Source organism: Olea europaea, chromosome 23 (assembly GCF_002742605.1).
Source record: "Olea europaea var. sylvestris chromosome 23, O_europaea_v1, whole genome shotgun sequence".
NCBI lineage: Eukaryota > Viridiplantae > Streptophyta > Magnoliopsida > Lamiales > Oleaceae > Olea > Olea europaea.
The window spans coordinates 4644450-4658335 of NC_036259.1; positions in this window are offsets into that span (position 1 = coordinate 4644450).

Sequence of the window (13886 nt, forward strand, 5' to 3'; positions counted from 1 at the left end):
TTTCTTTGGCTTATACACTTGGAAATGTAAGGAGATTATTTCGGTTTTGTGCAATTTTATCTCGGGATTAAATTTCTTATTCTCTTTAATTTCTAGAATTTCCAGATTCCCTTTTTTTTTTTTTTTTTTTTTTTTGGTTCACTCAAATTTTTTACTATGGAAAATATTGAAGTGGTTAATTTGAATATATTAATTGGAAATCATTGAAAAGTTATTTTTTGTGATGGATAATGGATTCTGTAACTAATACCATTCTTCCTTCATTTTCCTATATTTTTTTCATTCAAAAATGCAATTAAGTCCCTTTTTTCTATTAGTTGAAATATATACTTAGTGCTGCCTGCTCCTACGCTGTCATGCCATTCCATCGCTACTTGCTTCCAGTCCTCCACCATGGTCCGCCAGAGTGTTAACGTTAGTATAGTGTTCTGATTTCACTTCTTGTCTAGTGGCTCCCGCCAATTTTCGATTTTTGTGAATTTGTGATTTGAAAATTGTAAAATTTGTGATGGATAATTGATTTAGGATTTGTGTTTGTGAATTGTGATATTTAGTTGGGGACTACACCAAAAATTCAAAATTGATGCAACATTATTAATGAGATTGTAATTTATGAAACCGTTAAACTTAGTAACTTAAACCTTTAGGCAATTGCGGGAATTATTTTGTGATTATTGATAGAATGATTACTTTTTCCCTTGAATTGATTCTTTTCATTGGATGTTTATATCGGTTATGGAAAAGTACTTTAAACGTAAAACTACATTTCCTTGCAATGAGCAAAATGTTAATGAAAGAAATATTCGAGATAAAACGGATGAAAATGATGTTGGAGATGGATAAAAAGGATGATGAACTTGGTGATGAAATGAATGAATTTGATGGAACTAATCCTGGAGATGTCCCAATTGAAGCAAATATCAAGGATATCGGCGTTGAAAGGTTTGAATTTGATGTTGCATAGCTTCCTTTGGATCCTAGAACGAGAGTTAGAAGACAAAATTATGATGCTAATGTTCGAGATGTAATTTGAAAAGCATATGTGCGCAGGGATCTGTGTCATCCTTGTAATCATGAATTTCCCCACACAAAGACGATTTTACGTTTCATGGTATAACCAGCATCTTAGTTGCTTGGAATACAGTATTGCAAAAGATCTATATTTTGCTTCTATAGCTATCTTTTCAGCTCAAGTGGGGATTCATTTGTTAATAGTGAGTTCTCAAATTGGAAAATAAAGGAAATGTTTAGAAAACACATTGGGGCATCAAGTAGTGCACAAAATCAGGCTCGAGTCCAGTATGAATTATTCAATAATAAAGAACAAAGCGTTCAATCGTGTTACATTAAGCAATTGCATCAAGCTTAAACAGAGTATCGAATTCGTTTAAAAGCATTAATTGATTGTGTTCGATTTCTTCTATGGCAAGGATAGCCTTTCGTGGACATGATGAATCTGAAGATTCAAACAACCAAGGGAACTTTCTTTAACTATTGCATTGGTTATGTAATCATAATGATAAAATTAAGGCATTTGCTTTGACGAATGCAACTAAAAATCACAAATTAACATCACCATGAGTTCAAAAAGATATTGAGTGCAATTGCTTCTACAACTCTAAATGTGATTATCAAAGATATTGGGGATAGCTTGTTCTCTATTATTGTTGATAAATCTCAAGACATTTCAATGAAGGAGCAAATGTTAGTTGTCATTCATTATGTGAAGAACGGGCATGTGCTGGAACATTTTATTGGTGTTACGCATGTTTTGAGTACCACATTTATTACACTTAAGGCAACAATTCATCAATTATTCTGATTTGAGAGGTCAAGGATATGATGGAGCGATTAATATGTAAGGTGAGTATAATGGTTTGAAATAAATTATTTTGGAAGAAAAGCTAAGTGCTTACTACATTCCTTGCTTTGCTCATCAACTTTAATTGACACTTATAGCTATAGCAATTTTCATTTAACCTATACCTCATAATAAAGACCTTGGGAATTTCAAATGAATTGTCCAAAGCATTACAAAGGAAAATTTAAGATATGGTCAATGCAGTGAAATTGGTGAAATTATGTAAAGTACAGTTTCAAACCATTAGGGATGATAGATGAATTTTATTATTATTATTATTTTTATTTTTGGAATGGTTTGTTCATTCTATGAAGTTCACAAGATCAATATTCCACATATGGATAATATGTTCATGACTCTAGGTCATTCTTCTTCATTTTTTTTTTTGAATGTTCTTTCGTGTGGAAATATTTTATGCCATTATTGACATGTAACTTCAAGAATTGAACGATCATCCTTCTAAGGTGAATATTGACATACTCCTTTGTGTTCCATGTTTGTGTCCAAATAATTCATTTGCTACTTCTAACAAAAACAAAGTAATTCGACTATATAAGTATTATCCAACAAATTTTGACGCAATAGATATCTCAAAACTTGATGATCAATTAGATACATATATTCTTGACATGCGCACTGATGAAGATTTGGAAGGATTACAAGACCTTATGATCTAGCACAAAAATTAGTTGCAATAAATAAGCATGAAGTGTATCCATTAGTCTACAAGCTTGCGACATTAGCCTTAGTTCTTCTCGTAGCTATTGCTACAATCAAGATAGTATTTTCTGAGATAACTTACATTAATTATCATCTACACAAATGAATTGGGATCAATGGCTAAATGATAGTTTGATTGCTTATATTGAGAAAGATGTATTTGACAATACTGAAAGTGATGTAACTATGAAATGTTATCAAAGTATGAAAATGCGTAGAGAACAACTCTAAAAAAAATATCGAATACATAAATTTTTGTTATTTTTTTTATAAGTTAATATTGTGTCTTACTAACTACAAATGTCTGCGTCCACCACTTCAAGTCTTGAACTATTGGTGCCTTTCCTCTGTCCCACTGTCGACACCATCAATCTCAAACAGTCTAATCAAGTAAGTGTCTTTTTATTTTATTTGTTTATTTTGAGTTTGATTGGTGATTTACACATTGTTCTTTATCCATCTACCTATATTGAATTTGTGATTTACAATTTTTATAGATTTGGGATTTATTTATGTTGAATTTGTGATTTAGGATTTTGTGATTTTTATATATTGATTTGTGATTTATATATGTTGATTTGTTAATAGATTATGGACCGATTTTTTCAACCTAAATGAAAATGCCAATCGAGTTCTTCTAGTTCTAGTGGTATGTCCTGCAAATTCTTCTAGTTGAGCACGACTTGTTAGCCATTGATAACGCAAAGAGGTTTCAAGCTCAATTTAATGTGAGTGATCTTGTATCTAATCCAAGAAAATGTCCCCCTATCGAGTCATAAAATCTTGGTAGACATTGTATGCCCAATATGGAGGATATTGTAGTATTGAGTGGCTGAGCTATGCATGGTCTTAGCTGGTGACTTATTATCATCGCTTTTATGCTGATTTGTATTGCCATGTGACAAACTCAATCTCGTAAGAATTGAATGATCATTTTCTAGAGACAACTATTGAGCTCATGACTTGCATTTCATGTTTGAGTCCAAGAGCCTCATTTGCAACTTATGATATGGCTAAATTGCTATGCTTAGTTCTATCCTTTAGACTTTATCAGTGAAGAACTCTTATTACTCAAACCTCAACTTAACAAGTTTCTTATACTAGTGAGAAGGGATAATCCTTTTTCAACATCAATAGCATATCTTGTGTAGGTTAGAAATTGGTTGCAATAGGAATATATTGTTATTTTCCATTAGTTTATAGGCTCATATGTCATCACATTGTCTTTGATATTACCTATGGCAACTACAATTGTTAAAAGGACATTCTTTGCTATAAATCTAATCAGAAGTGACTCGCACAACAAAATGGGAGATGATTGGTTGACTGAAAATTTGGTAGTATATATTGAACGAGAAATTTTTGAAAAAATTGAAAATGAGACAGTCTTGTAGTGCTTTCAAAATATAATATTTTTTTCTTATAATAATGAGTTGTATTGGATTATATTTTCGCATTTATAGGATTTCAATTCTTAGTTCATTTATGTATTATTTGAAGAATTTTTAATATCATTTAATTAAATATTAATAAACAATCTTGCTATATGATCAACGACCGTCCTAACTCACTACAATTCTTGGATCCGCCATTCAGTAGAATTATGTTGTCTTGAATTGTGAATGTTTAAGGTGCTAAATTTGATTATTGATAAGGGTAGATGAAGAAGAAAAGTGATTCATAATATTAGAGCTAGTTCACTGAGTAGTGTTACCTCTAACTTGAACAGGTCTAACATACCATAAAGTAAAAGAGTCGAGCATATAAACAAAAATAACTTATTATATAGGTCATTATCAACGGTACGAAGCTTGAACCACTACAACAAACTTAGTCTATGGCATGGGGTTATGGCATTCTTATAAATTAAGCATGTCTTTAAATTCATCTATAGTAACTCTAGATTCATGTAATTCAAGATTCATCAAGTGAAAAATCATTGAATTTATTAATGTAAATGTTAATTAATTGAGAATTAATAACATAAATTTCATAAGTGACAATAATTTTGTAGTATTTATTACATATCCAAAAACAAAAAAGTAAGGTATTATTGAAAAACTTAATTGAGAGGGTTAAAATCGTCCAAAAAATTATTCTCCCTTGATGTAATATTTTAATATAATATAAATATATTGACATTTAGGATGAGTATTTATGGTATTGATTTATAAAGATGTCGATTGTATGCAGTAACTAACATTTAATGCCATACAATGTATGCCACTAAAAGCAAACTATGTTGTAGTGACCATTCCTTTGCAAGATTATCAAATACAACATTTTTAGAAAATAATAATCTCCTGGATTCGTATTGAGTTTAATAGCTTTGCCTTTGATAGCAATGATTCCACTCACAATAGCAAAAATGCCTTCATTTTCAATGGATTTCCCCTCATCTTTTAATTTCTACTTATTGTGTCTACAATCGTGGAGTGAACTACCCAATGGTCACTGAACTTTGTAAAAGATTTCCACGGGGTCACTGAATTTTAAAAACCATCCAATTTATCACTGAACTTTGTAAAAGATTTCCACGAGATCATTGAACTTTAAAAATCACTTAATTCATCACTGAACTTTGCAAAAGGTTTCCAGGGGTCACTAAATTTAGTGACCCCTGGAAAATCTTTTGCAAAGTTCAGTGACCTTGTGGAAACTTTTTTGCAAAGTTCGGTGATAAATGAGGTGATTTTTAAAGTTTATTGACCCCATGGAAACATTTTGCACAGTTGAGTAATGAATTGGATGATTTTTAAAGTTCAATAACCCCGTGAAAACTTTTTGCAAAGCTCAATGACCATTCGAGTAATTCACTCACAACTATGAGCATAATGCCCTGGTATTGCACATTGAAAACACAGCCCCTCAGGCTCCTTTTTTATTTTTCCTTGACCCTTTTAAGAAAAAAGACATTTTCCTTTATTTTTGTTTTTGTTTTAGTTGGATTGGTCTATTCTTGTTGTCTTCATGAAAAACATGATTCTTATCTTATGGCTTTGTGATGGAGAATCAGAAGGGATATCCTTATATTTAGCTTCTAGTTTTAATATATATTTTAGGAAACATTATTAGGGTTTGATTTATTATCTTTTATATTAGTTTCTTACGTAGAATAGAATCTTTTGAAACTATATATAAAGGGGTCTTATATGATGTAATTGATAACATTTGATATATGAAATAAACAGACTACCCTCCCCAAATTCTTTCTTTGTCTCTCCCTCTTCTTCTCTATTTTCCTCCTCATCTCATCTTTTCTCTCCCTTTTCCCTTCTCCGATATTTCCCGCGTGGCATCCCGTGTCAATTCGGTATCAAATCAATTCCTTTTCCAAAAATGGATTCCATCCAATCCGGACACATTATTGCCTTTTACCATCCATCCAACGTTTCAACCAACTTCGTTCACAAAACTCTTAGAACACAAAAACAATAAAAGCAGTAGTAATAGATTCTTCCTCTTTAAAAAAACGCAGTAGTTAGTTCTATTATGTAGTTCCTGAAAAATAAAGGATCGTTGATTACGTTGAAATTGTTGATGTTCATGTTTCTCTTTTGATGCTATTTTTTAAACCCTCAATACCAGCCACTGTCCAGATCTTGTAACCCATAACCCATCCTACTATACACAGACAACCAAAAAGACCCAATCAGCCAAGCCCACTGTCTTTAAACACACAGTAAACTTTACCCACAAATAACACCCAGTCCATAGCCCATAGCCCAAACACAATGAAAACTAATCCCATAAAATAAAGTTAAAATTACATCCACCCACATATTTCAACATCACAATTCAAAAATAAGATTTATTTATTTTTATTCAAAAAACAGAGAGCAATTCAAATTTTTAATATTAAAAAATATGTTATAAATTTAAATTAATGTACATATCTACCTATGCAATCCAACCACTCTTTCATGTCCCTAATCATCTTTCTGTGTTCCTCTCTCTGTCTCTCTCTCTCCATCCCTACTTCTCTCCTTTGTCAACGAAAAGTATCGTCAGACCACTACATCGATGATGACGAGCGATTATGCCCCGAATATAGCGAGTCATGAGCAGAGATGCCACTGTGACTAGGTCCCTTGAGCCCCACAGAATCCGCAGCAAAGTCTCTCTTAATCCTACCAGGCCGTCAGAGTTGTTAGCAGCAAAGCTGCTGTAGCTACGCGCGTGTGCTGCACTCGATTCGCAGCGACATCTCTCTTCATCCCATCACTCTACCGCTTGATGATGGTTCCTCTCCGAGTGGCCTTCACCTCGAAGATACTTGATAACATTCAACCCTACACACTCGATTCCCTTGCGACTTTCATCCTCTTCGAGTAGTATTCTGGTGTTGGTGGTTTGGATCTGATTTGTTGGTTTTTATCCTCATCGATTGGTGATCTGATTCTAGTGTTGGCATTGTAGTGATAACGAGGTCGTTGTGGTGATGGCGGTTGTGGGGTGCTAGAGATTTTTTATTTGATTTGTTGGTGGTGTTCAGGTGGTTGTGATGTTGGCTGTGGTGAGATGGTGGTGATGGGAGAGGTAGTGGTGATAGTGATGATGATAATGGTAGTTGTTGTAGTCGTGGCAGTGGTTGTTGCTTCCATTTTGGATTAATTATGCAGTGGTTGTTGTCGTCGTCGTTGTCACAGCGATGGTGAAAATGGTGGTCCTGCCAGCTGTGGTTCAAGTGAAGGTGGTATTGGCAGCAGTGCTGTTGTAGGCAGTGGCGAGGTAGTGGTCACAAACAGTGTGGTGGTTATAAATTATTTGGTAGATTGTAACCATTAAATTGGTTAATATGTAATCAATAAATAATATGTGACCAATGAAATAGATACTTTGTGACTAGTATATAATGTGTTGTGTAAAAATTTGTGAAGGTATGACTAATAATTTGATAATTTGTAACCTAGAAATAATGTATAACCAATTAATTTGATATTTTGTGACCATGAAATAAGTTGTGACTTATAAAATTTGTAATTTGTAACCAATGAATAATAAATGACTTATTAATTTGACAAACTTGTGTCGAGAAATAAGTTGTGACATTATAAATTTTTTATTTGCGATTGTGACGTCTATAATTGTGACTAATACATAATTGTAACCATAATTTATATAATACGTGACCTTAATAATATTTAAATAATAAAAAATATTTTTAATTAATTATTTTATAAATAAAATTTAATCAATATCTAATTTTTGAAATACTAAACCTTGTTTCTTAATTTTGAAATGAATTAAAACTAATCTCTTAATTATGAAATTTTCCCAAAAATAAAACCTAAGCCCAGTTAATCAAACAAATTACCAAGCCCATAACTTGCCAGTCCATTAAACAAAAACCATACCCAACCTATAACCTATATATCTAGCACATACATCATTATCTCTTTCCTACCCTAATCATCGATGTTTTCTTCTTGTTGTCCAACCAATCTAATTGTTGACATCCGTACTTTACATTTGTGTCAACCCAGTCTGATCACCACTCTATTCTCCAAACCCTAGCCAACCTACACCATTGACTACCATATAGACTGTTAGTAAAGTAAAATCCAATCTACATCTCTACTACTATCTCTTCCTCTATGACTGGTGTCGCTCTGCATCATCGTCGATACACGATACCATTGTTCAGTTATCATCTCGACGTCACAACCATTACACGTCTTTCCTCCATCCTCGCCTCTACAACCTCAAGCATCATCACCAAACAAACCACTACACACAAGCCCAACCTAATAGCCATTTCCATTCAACACTATATTCATCATCTATTTGATGTCCAATACATTAACACTAATCTAAATCTAGGCTTCCCAACTCCCAGTTACATATATAACCATCAGATTCTTACCAAATCCACACAATTCCTACCCTGTCCCTAACTTTTAATAGCCCATTGACTTCAGCACAACCTAGCCCAAACATCACCCTCTTCATCCACTACTGATCAATGTTGCATCACAAGTAGTCACTGCCTTATATCCTCTTAACTCATCTAAAACAATAGAAGCATATTGAATAATCATGTTTGAAAGATTAACCAAAAATTCAATTTCTTCAGCAATCAAAAGGACACTGATTAATGAGGGAATAAGTGGAAATGGCCTGTTGACCCGGCCATATTTTCACTTTGGCCTTTAACCAATTAAAAAGGAAAAAATAAATTTACATAAATAAATTACAATTTCCCCATTTTGTCCTCATCTTCAACAAGGTCGGAGGGAGAGAGAAGAGCAAAAAAAAGAAAAAAAAAAGAGAAATTTCCAAAAATCAAATAGTGGGCTGTTAAGGTCGGATCCGATCAAGCTTCAACATCATCACAGTCTACCCATCACCACGACTACAAAACTCATCCATTATCTTTCAACAAGGTTATTCCACAAGGTTAGGATTTTTTGGATTTAAGCAATTGATTTTTTTATTTAGGCAAATTATTGCATTTAAAACAAATATTTGGCCAAAAAAGTGCTCAAGTTCACCGAAAATAGCGAATTCTGGCCATTTCTGACCAGTCAGCTGGGCCGACTATTTTACAATCGATTTTAGACGGACCAAACCGACTTTGGGCTGAATGAAACAGTCGGTCCATTTTTAAAGTTTTTTAATCCTTTTTTTTTTCCTCTTCTCCTTTCCCTTTCCCTTTTTCTTTTTTCTTTTTTTTCTGTTTTCTCCTTTCCTTGTTTTTGTTTTTTGTTTTGTTTCCATTTCTTTTATTTTTCCTTCTCCTCCCCCCCCCCCCCCCTTCCCCCCTTTTTCTTTGTTTTTGGTTTTTTTAAAAATGGACTATTTGGCGTAGTCTTTGTTGGGCCAAAGAGTCGGCCCTTTTTTTTTTTCTTTTCTTCCTTTGCTTTTCTATTTTTATTTTTCCCCCTCTTTCCTTTCAATTTTAATTAATAAATTTTATAATAACTTCTTTTTTTTGTCTGCAATTCATTTAATTTTATTAATATCAATGTAAAATGAAGTTACGTCTTGTGTGAAGTAGTTACAATTTGATTCGCTTAATATTATGAGATTATTCTTTATTTTGTTATCTCTTGATTAATATTCTAACATTTGAATTTTTGTAGGACGGAACACCATCTGTATGAGGAGTTGAGACGGATGACGGGGAAAGCCAATTGGAATAGTATTTTCGATAGTTTCACTATAGTACCGGATCTGTTGGATGACCAGCACTTAGATATTCTTTGTCAGTCCTTCCACTGCCCTATATCAGTTGAAGGAGGTACATTACTTCGGGCAGATCCTCGACGCACTATTGTGTCGGCTGCTCAAGCCAATCGACTATGGTGCCCTTTACTTTGACGTCAGGGGCAAGGTCGTTATGTTCTCGTTGTTCGAGTTTGCCTTGATAACCGGACTAAAGATTACGGGCAATGAAGTAGCTCGTGACGATATGTAGAGAAGCAACAAGCTGCACGATACATATTTCTAAGGACAATGGATGGTGCTTTTGCCGTAGCTGAATGGTGAAAATAAGAGGTGAGAACAGATGTTAGACAAACTTAGGCTTGGTCTAGTTTACATCATTGCGAGCGTGGTGCAGTGCCATCAAAAAAAGAGTACGATCAACCTCTTTCATCTTAAGATCGTCGACGATATTGATGCCTTCAACAACTATCCGTAGGGGTAGAGATGTTTTGAGCACACCATACACGTCTTCACAAAATTACACTCAAAGCCCAAGGGGTCCATGCTAAGTACAATGCCCTATAGATTGCCCTAGATAGTACAGGTAAATGTTTAATATAATCAACGTTACAATATTTTTTATACTGAATTTATATATAATAATTTATGTAATGTAGATCTTGGCATATGAGATCGTTTTCCTTATTGGGTACCCACTTTGCAAAGTGAAGGAAGACACGCTGCCCTCGGATGCATCATTAGCGAGCATCCCGAGTGGATGGACATTCTTCTGGGAAATAGTTATCAGCTCTCCTCGACAACCCTCATGTTAGTATTATACATTTACAATTTATATTGTATGTCATTTAAGCTATCATTACATGATCATTAACTTTTAAATGTGAATATAAAAGCTTGAAGTCATAACTGATTTGACGTCGTTGATGGAGGAGGAGGGTCGAGGTCTTGTGCATGAATTAGCCGTTCCGTACATTGAAGACGAAGAATGTTCAATTTGATCCTAGACTGATATTGGGTATGCAAATTGAATATAATTTCTTGATTACCATTTTTATGAGTTAGCAATTATTAGTTAAATCAATAATTTTTAAATTTTTAATTGTGTAGGAACACAGTCCAATTGATTGATGATCCCTTCCACTAAGTGCATCACCTTCGCGGAGTACATCACTTCTATCAAAGAGATCTCCGTCTCCCCCGTTCATAGACCTTCTCCATTGATCTTTCGCACATAGTCAGGGTCATTATTTCTATGATCAATATGCCTGCCGAACTAGATTTATGGCAGAGAAGGTCGGTGAGCTACGACGAGAGTTGATGAGATTTATAGCGGAGGAGGTTGACGTGTTGTGATGAGAGTTGATAGGAAGGGTTGACGATCTGGGACGACAGTTGTTAAGAAGGGTGTAAGATTTATCCTATGATGTTAGAGTGCTATGTGGCCATTTTGTAGACCTTCAGGATAATATCGTAGCACTCCGAGGTAATATAGCAAGCAGATAATAGGGTTTTGAAGAGGGTGATCAGGAGGTTGACGAAGGGGGGTCACCCACAGTTATGGTCAGATGATGTATTAAAATCATTTTTGTTATCTATGGAGGAGTAGAGAGTGGCCCCATTAGGGATGGGAGTGATGGTGGAGGTGGAGAAGGTTGCCTAGTTGAGAACGAGACGATGGCGGAGGAGGAAATGGCCCTGTCGAGGACAAAAGAGGTACTGGAGATGGGGACAACTGAGGGGATGGCAAGCCTAAAAGAGGTGGCGAGCCTAGAGAAGGTGGCCATCCCTGTAGTGAAGGAAGAGAAGACTCCAACCATAACTGAGGCTAAAAAGCGTGCTATTAACGTGCCAGAGCAGATGGTCATGAAGAGGCCAAGATTGTCCTCACAATATGTTGTTTTTCCCTTTACGGTTAAGGTGAAGAGGAGGAGGTTTATCGATGGGATGTACCTCAATCTTTTTTTGGAGGTGTACCGTACCAAGTGGAAAGCATTCGAGACAAAATGGAGAAAAAATTTGCATGGGTAAGTATTGTATGATTTTAGAAAAGTATGCTACGCTAACCCGTATATACTTCTTTTAACATCTTTTCTATTTTTTAGAGCTAGCAACACGATAGCACGAAAGACGATATCCGATGCTTGCAAGTAGTTCTATGACATCACAACTTCAAGGGCTAGGCTCGCTGACGATGTAAGTGAAGTAGTCACATTATAATTTTTATTTTGTATACATAATTTTTAGTTTATTAAAATTTACTCAATATCTGATTTTCGAAATAATATACCTTGTTTCTTAATTTTGAAGTGGATTATACTTAATCTCTTAGTTATGAAATTTTCCCTAATATAAAACCTAAGCAAAAGTAATCTAATCAATTACCAAGCCTATAACTTAACAGCCCATTAAACAAAAACCATACCCAACCTATAACCCATACATCCAGCCTATACATCATTATCTCTTTCCTACCCTAACCATCGACATTTTCTTCTTGTCAGCCAACCAATCTAATTGCTAGCTTCGGCTCTTCACATCTGTGTCACATCCCAGTCCGATAACTGCTCTCTTCTGTATACCATAGCCAACCAGCGCCATCAACTACCACATAGAGTGTTAGTAAAATAAAATCTATTCCACATCTATCCCACTACCTCTTCAACTATGACATATACTGCTCTGCTTCATTGGCTAAATTCGTTATTGATGATATACGTTGCCACGATTCAGCTATCGTCTTGATGTCGGTGGGCCACAATATCATCTACAGGCATGGCCATCATTACATGTTTTTCCTCCATCCCTGCCTCTACAACGTCAACCATCATCACCAAACAGGCCACTACACAAAGCCACTCTAATAGCCATCTCCTTTCAACTCTACAGTCATCCTCTATTTGATGTCCAATACATCAACACCAATCTAAATCTAGCCTTCCCATCTAGCAGTTACAGATAGGACCATCAGATTCTCGCCATATCCACACAATTGCTACCCCGTCCCTAACTTTCAACAGCCCATTGACATCAGCACAACCTATCTCAAACACCAACCTCTTCAACCACTACTGATCAATGTTGCATCACAAGCAGTCACTGCCTCATATCCTCTTAACTCATTTGAACCAGTAGAAGCAGATTGAATAATCAAGTTTGAAAGTTTAACCAAGAATTCAATTTCTTCAGCAATCTAAAGGACACTGATGAATGAGGAAATAAGTGGAAATGGCCCGTTGACTCGGCCACGTTTCCACTTTCGGCTTTGAACAATTAAAAAAAAGTAAAAAATGAATTTACATAAATAAATTAGAAATTCCTCGTTTTACCCTCATCTTCAACAAAGGTTAGAGAGAGAGAAGAGAAAAAACTCAAAAAAAAAAAAAAAAAAAAAAAAAAAAAAAGAAAAGAAAAAAGAAAAAAAGAAAAAGAAAAGAGAAGAGAAGTTTAAATATTGTTCTAAACTAATTTTGTCCGTTGTGGTTGATGGACCAAAGATGCTCCGATGAGGGCAAGTGTTCATTTGATATGTAGTTACTGCATTGTGATAAATGCATGTCATGTACTAATCTAAATACATGATAATTTACGTTATATTTATAATTTGCATATTAATTGATAATTACAGTGGACTACGGCCTTATGTGCTTATAGTATTCTATGTAAAATCATTTATAAATAGCTGGGTAATTTTTTTAAAAAAAATGACATGTTACTGTTCACCGTGAACAGTGCATGTCTTTGTTCACTTGAACAGTGAAGTAAAAGAAAAGAAGAAAAAAAAATACACGCTCTTTTATCACTTATCACTTATGTATAAGCTATGTGGTATCATATATTTATTTATATTAATTGGACCTTACAGGTAGATTAATGTAAATACCTGGAAATAAAAAATAAAAAATAAAAAAAGTAAATTAGACGTGAATTTGTTTCTAAATATAATGTAAAATAGGATTGTATTATTTTACTTATTTAGGATTGGATATTATATGTCCCGATAACCCTTTTTTTTTTTCTTTTTCAAAGTTTAGACAATCCTTGCACGTAATAGTTAATATGTTTAATATTCTTACATTTTACAAGGTGTACAAATGAGTTTATGCCTTTCACGTAATATTTAATGGCTTACATATTA